At 37.7% G+C, this 6,000-nt stretch overlaps 1 protein-coding gene across 2 annotated transcripts in view; it reads left to right on the top strand.

Moving 5' to 3' along the window:
• The window catches only part of LOC137593080 (netrin receptor UNC5D-like), a 172,087-nt gene that overhangs the window by 116,414 nt on the left and 49,673 nt on the right, over positions 1 to 6,000 (top strand). The gene's annotated exons all lie outside the window — the stretch shown is intronic.

The following is a 6,000-nucleotide window of genomic DNA, read 5'->3' as shown; positions in this document are numbered from 1 at the left end:
GTGTGTGTGTGTGGGTGTTAAGGTTGTTATGTAGACAAAAAGAGTTGTAGTGCTCTGTTTAACCACTGGCTGCTACGACTCCCAATGGAAACGTAGAGGATGGTGGTAGAAAATCCAAGAATGCATTGTGAATAGAAATAACAAAAATGAAAGATGGCTGCAGTTCTGGTAAAAGAAGTGTATAAATGTAATATTTATATTTTAGATTTAGATCTACTATCCTTGTGCAGTTTTTTCTGTTTGTCTGTCCAGTCAGGGAGGTCAGATTTGTCACTAGTAATGGTAATAGTATTAATAAAGTACTATAAAACTGTACATACATGTAAGACTAGAATACGTTCATGCTTTAAGGGAACGTGTACAAACAGACATGTAATCTGATTTCCAAGGGAAACCTCTTTGTACTGAAAGACCGGACCGCTGGGTTCCTTTGCCAATGTGAAGAATGGCGTCCATCTCTTGGATCAGTTACTTCCAGGGCTTTAAACCAGAAACTTTGGCCAATTTGGTTCTTTCTGATCGGAAACAGTATTATAATGTTACTGTAGATATGTCCCTACAATAAAAAGTTTACATGATGCAACAAGGTTTCAATGCTTCAAAGTTTTAAACTATCAAAGTTTCAAAGTTTCAGAGCAGTGTCCGGGGAACTCTGCATTGAGAGAATCACAGGAAGTGAAACATGAGGTCAGATATTTTTTCCAAAAACAAAAAAAAAAAATTTTTATTAACGGGTTACTATTATTTTGAATAACCGATTCTGTTCAAGAACTTTAAACAATATAAAGTTTTCGGTTTCGTTTTTATTCCGGGCTAAAATACCTAAAGTTTCTGGTTTTCACTTCCGTTCCATGAACCAGATCGAGGTCCTGATTATTTCACATACTGCCCCTTATTACTGTTGTTGCTCCATTTTGTATTGGGCCTTTACTTCAGTGCAACACCATATTTCTCCAAAATGGTCTCTCTTCTTATTTTTATACCTATCATGCAGGTTATTGTGCAACAGTTTGCAGTAACACCGACTATGATGCACAAATGTTCACTAGTCCTCTTGATAATGTTGAAAAATGTTGTGTTTGCTCATAAAGTCGTTGTTCCTGAACGATCTCTCTTCTCTGATCTGGCAGACAGTCGTCCTTTAGCTTCCTTCTCAAACTCAACCAGCCTGAAATATTCACTTAGACCCACATCTCAAATCTGTGACAGATCTGAAAGGCAAAATCAGAAATGTTTATCTACAACTTCACATTTATGGATAACGGTTCCTGTCTACACAGACATAAAGATAAGTTATGTGCTGCACGTCCAGCCGAGAGATTTACATATCAGTGTGAGTCGGGGAAGTCAGGTCGGTTTGATGAGGACACATAATGGAGACCGATACGGAAGTCAAGATAAGGGACAAAGAGTTTTGTTAATGAACTTAAAACTAGTATCCAAAGTTGTATTTTTTTTTTAACCCAGACATTCAGTTTTATATTGTTTTTACTAAAAATATTAAAAGGATATAACAAATACCTGATTTTATTTAACTGTTTCGGATTCAAATAATGCAACCTTCTCATAAATATCACCTCTACCAGCCTAACAATGCCTCATATAGATTATTTTTTGTTCCTCTTCAGTGCTAGACTTGATGAGTAGGTGTCATTTCCATAGGCTTTTGCTCACCTTACTTTTACACCTAAACTTTATAATTATGATCACAATCACAAGTTCCCGGTTAAGAATAGGAGCCTGTATCTTCATCTAAAGGTGTGTGAGTCTGTATTTTTATTTCAGATTCGCTCGCAGCTTGATTCAGTGTTTTCCCAGAGACAGCTTTCGATCTGCTCACCCTGCTTCTCCCTTCACACACACACACCCACACACACTGGCCTGATAGCCCTCTGTTTCTTCTTTCCTTATGTATGCTCTGACTTTCTCCATCAGCCTCGTGATTCATGAATTTGCCACCAACAAACACACATTTTGGACATTTATTCAGTTTGCACAATGGTAGACAGGCTGCTTTAGAATGACCTGTATTGTTAAGGACATAATAGGCAAAAGCAGTGTGACATTGAATAACAGCGCCCATGTGTGAGCTTAAAACCACATCAAAAGTAGACTTGCAGCAAAGTAGATTAGTTGAAGCACAGGAGGGATGCAGTACTAGTGAAATTCTAACTAATCCAACTGATTTCTATTTCTAAAGACATTAGTTGTCCCTTGTTTAATTGTAGCGTCTACACTCTAGACATCAGTAAATGATCTCAGATTCATTCATTCATTCATTTTTCATTCATTCGTTCATTTTCTACCGCCTTGTCCGCCGTAGCGGGTCACGGGGAGCAGGAGCCTATCCCAGCTGGCATAGGGCGTGGGGCGGGGGGACACACTGGGCATGACGCCAGTGCGCCACGGAGCAACACACAAAGACGGACAACCACGCACACACACACTCACCCCTACGGGCAATTTTGGGACCCGAGGCACATGTTTTTGAAGGTGGGAGGAACCCGGAGAACCCGGAGAGAACCCACACAAACACTGAGAGAACATGCAAACTCTGCACAGAGCGGGACTCGAACCGGGACCCGCCGTGTTGTGCGGTGACAGCGCGCTACCCACTGCACCACCATGCCGCCCCGATCTCATATTCATGCAAAATAAAAATAAAAACAGTTTAAAAAAAACAACATAAAAATATTTGATTGGAATTTCGGAATTTCGAAAGAGATGAGATCATGAATTCTTCTGGTCAACAGTGAGCCTGGCTGGTGGCCATTTGGCTTCCACTAGTGCAAAAATGATCCTTCAACATGACAAAACTGTGTTGTTAGTAGCTACGAAGTTACCCGAGAATAGCTGTAAAATAACATGTTAGAAATTATTTTTCTCATGTAGAAGTGAACTCATCAGAACTACGTTTGTTATAATAGAATTCTATTTGAGATAGCTATAATGCAATGTGGAGTAATTGTAGATATCCATAATGAAAATGTAATGAGAATTAAATTGCTGCTAACAATAAATGACATTTTGAGTAATCAGAATTTAGTTGTGGTTATAATTATTCAGAATAGATCTAATTGAAATTACATTATGGATATGTTGATGTGGAAACACCACATGGAAAATTGAATTGTCTATAAATGAGTTTGGAAAAAACAGGTCAATGGTACAAATAGTTGTAATTATACATTTAAACAAGGAAGATTTTCACAAGTTAGTAATTAAATGTTGATAAATCAGACTAATGAGTGGCAGGAGTGTCAGAATAATTTGTAGATGTTTAATTAAAATTGATGCTAGTTGTGAGTTTATTTGAGATATATTGCGGAGAATTGTCTTGAGTCAAAATGCAGCTATTAATATCTACACTTATCTCTGCCAGGGATTAAATGTTAAAAGGGCTCATCACTTAAGCAACAACATTCATCTCAACTTTACCGGTGCATTTGCTGGTTTTTCCATCTGACTATAACTTTAAAAATCCCGGAAGAAGAATTAATTTAGATAAAAATCCATTTGAGGATATTTGTCATATAAAAAGTTTCCTCCGAAACTGACGTTGAGATGTTGTGCTGCTGACAGTCATTCCTTTAAGAGCCTGCTCTGCTCCTACTCCTGTCAAACCCAGTTTAAACCTGCCACAGAAAAACAAGTAAATACTCCAAATGTTTGCTGTGTCCTGCTGGTGGTCCCATCCTGCCAGCTCTTCCTCAGGTCCTCAACTGCTATATGATAAAGTCACTGATGCTGAGGAATGCAGACTTCACTCTTTTAAATCCTCAATGGACTTTTCTCACACATGAACTGTTCTGCTGCTGCACTTCCCATCTGTCAAAGACAAGTCATTTGAGTGATTTATGTTTTCACGTAGTTGCTATAATGGCCATTACAGATCAGTGGACTCTGTACCACGTTCTTTAAAATAATCATGTTGTTTTTAATGGTATTTGAAGACATGCATGAATATTCCAACAAGAAAATAAAATCCAAGGTCTCCAAAGTGGCCCCAGTAAAATGCTTAGTTTTCTCCTTTTCAAGTTTGTAGATGCTAAAGGGCTTCACATTGTGTACTTTTGTTACCTGATTATTTTTTTAAGAATGGCAAGACAGCAGCAGTGCAAAGCTTGCTTGTTTTTTTCTAATCCAAAACAGATTATGTGATTATTTATGCACTATATAAATTATTAAGTCATAAATAAATGATTTATTTATGACACAAACCTGAGACATCATGATGAAGTTACCTGTGGGGATTATGTCGGATTCTGATGAATTTCCACACATTTGGAGGGAGGTAATATTCAGATGACTTTTCTTCAGAGAGGACTCTCTTTTAAAAACAGTCAAAAAATTCATGACATCTTTTGATAATTAAGCCAATAAAGATGCATGGAAAATGCAGCATTTGCAGTAATCCTTTAAAGGCTGACTGCACTGGTTCAGTTGCTGCCCAACGCAGCCTGTGTAATGAGGAGGTCTGTGCACCCAATGAGACTCTTAATGTGATTTGTCACCAATTAATTTGCAAATGTTTTCTATATAATGCTGAAAATGGCTCTGTATGCTCACCTCAGCAGGATCCAGCTCTCAGCGCTCACATGTACAGCATGATGGGAGGGGCTGCAGCAGAAAAGATCATGGTCATACTTTAACACAACTGGTTAAAGAGCCATTTCAATTAGAATCACGAAGGAAGTTGGCAAGAAAGATGCTGTCATAGTTTGATTGCGTTTCAAACGTACATTTTGCACATCATGCACTCCCCTCATAATGGAAAACTCGCAAAGAAAGCCACATGGTGCAGCTTTTAAGTTAAAGGCAATTGATCTGGGTGTCAAAGTAGGAAACAGAGCTGCTGCGCAAAAGCTTGGCATCAATGAATCAATGGCGAGACATTGGACACAGCAGCGTGGTTTTACTACCGAGTTACAGGTGCTATTCAGAGAACAGCGGTAGTTAAAAGTTTTTAAAAATGTTACTGCGGCTTATAGACAGACCAGTATGGCCTATATATGTACAGATAAACCTTGGCTTATGTCATTTCAAGTTAAGTCGTTCTCGATTGTGTGTCGCTTCTCAAAAAAAAAAACGAAAACATGAAAATAAAAGTCAAGCTTTCATCATTTTACTTCACTTTACATCTGTCTGCCACAAATATACCACTAGTAAACTACTAAAAGCACATTATATTGTGTTACTGTATAGTAAATCAGAATAAAAACATACATTAGCCCATAGCAAAGAAGTTGCTGAAAACAAAACAGCAACATTTTTTTCAGTACAATATTAAAATATAAAATTTAACTGTTTTTAAGCTTAAAATAGATTTACTGTATATTACCCAAATATTATTGAAAATGCATTTATATATAATAAACTTGCCTCCAGGTTAAACCAAAGACAACATTTCCCGGTTATCTTAGGTCGAATAAACTTGTCTCCAGGTTTAACCAATGTCGTTTTTTGACTTAATTTCCATCTCCTGCAACCATTTAACAACGCAAGTTAAGGTTTACTTGTACAATGTTTTTGTCTTCTAAAATTTACCTGGTGCAGCTTACATTCAGGTGCACTCAACACTACGGAAATTCCGGTATATTTATAACATCATTATTTGAAGGAGGTTTGTGGAAAAGGGAAGCTGCTGGTATTATTGTAATAATCTTTACTGAGTATAAAAAGAACCAAGACAACCGAAGGAACAAAAGTCCTCAATGACTACCTAAATCCAAGAATTTCTCCAAAACAAATCGGTATCTTGAGGATCTGGCGACAAACTAATTTAGGAATTAACTGATTCAGGATCAGCCTCTACAGGATGTTTTAAAGTGAATCAGTTTGACTTTGTTTCAGTCTGTCTGACTGTATCTCTCGTCTATCAGTAAACAGATGAGCTCATTCAACACATCAACGAATCATGAGGGAGCTGTCAGGAGAAACAGTACGCATACGCTCACCAGCCACTGTGGTCAAACTCAAGAGCACTCAGCACTTCATGCA

Source organism: Antennarius striatus, chromosome 3 (genome assembly GCF_040054535.1).
Source record: "Antennarius striatus isolate MH-2024 chromosome 3, ASM4005453v1, whole genome shotgun sequence".
Taxonomy (NCBI): Eukaryota; Metazoa; Chordata; class Actinopteri; order Lophiiformes; family Antennariidae; genus Antennarius; species Antennarius striatus.
Note: the sequence above shows the minus strand (reverse complement) of the source record. Positions and strands in the feature narration are given on the sequence as shown.